Here is a 435-nt window from a genome sequence, read left to right on the forward strand (position 1 = left end):
TAAAATAAATAAAAAAATAAATAAAATACCTTAGTTTTAGTGCCTGAAATAATAAATAAAAATAAATAAATGAATAAAATAAACAAACTAAATAAACAAAATAAATAAACAAACAAAATAAATAAATAAAATAAATAAAATAAATAAAATAAATAAAATAAATAAATAAAATACCTTAGTTTTAGTGCCTGGGGCGCGAGACGAAGTTGAATATCCTGAATAAGCGATTGCTTTACATCTTCTGCGACATCTAAACCACCAAAAACTTCATCGGGGTCCAGTGCTGCAGCCTATAAAAAAAAAATAAAATAAATAAAATAAATAAAATAAATAAAATAAATAATAAATGGTTTTAGGGAAAAGAAATGGTAGGTTTTCTTGCATTGATGCATGCATGCATGCATGCATGCATGCAGAAAAAAAAAAAAAAAAAAA

Source organism: Eimeria mitis, genomic scaffold, assembly GCF_000499745.2.
Source record: "Eimeria mitis Houghton genomic scaffold, Emh_scaff3058, whole genome shotgun sequence".
NCBI classification, from domain to species: Eukaryota; Apicomplexa; class Conoidasida; order Eucoccidiorida; family Eimeriidae; genus Eimeria; species Eimeria mitis.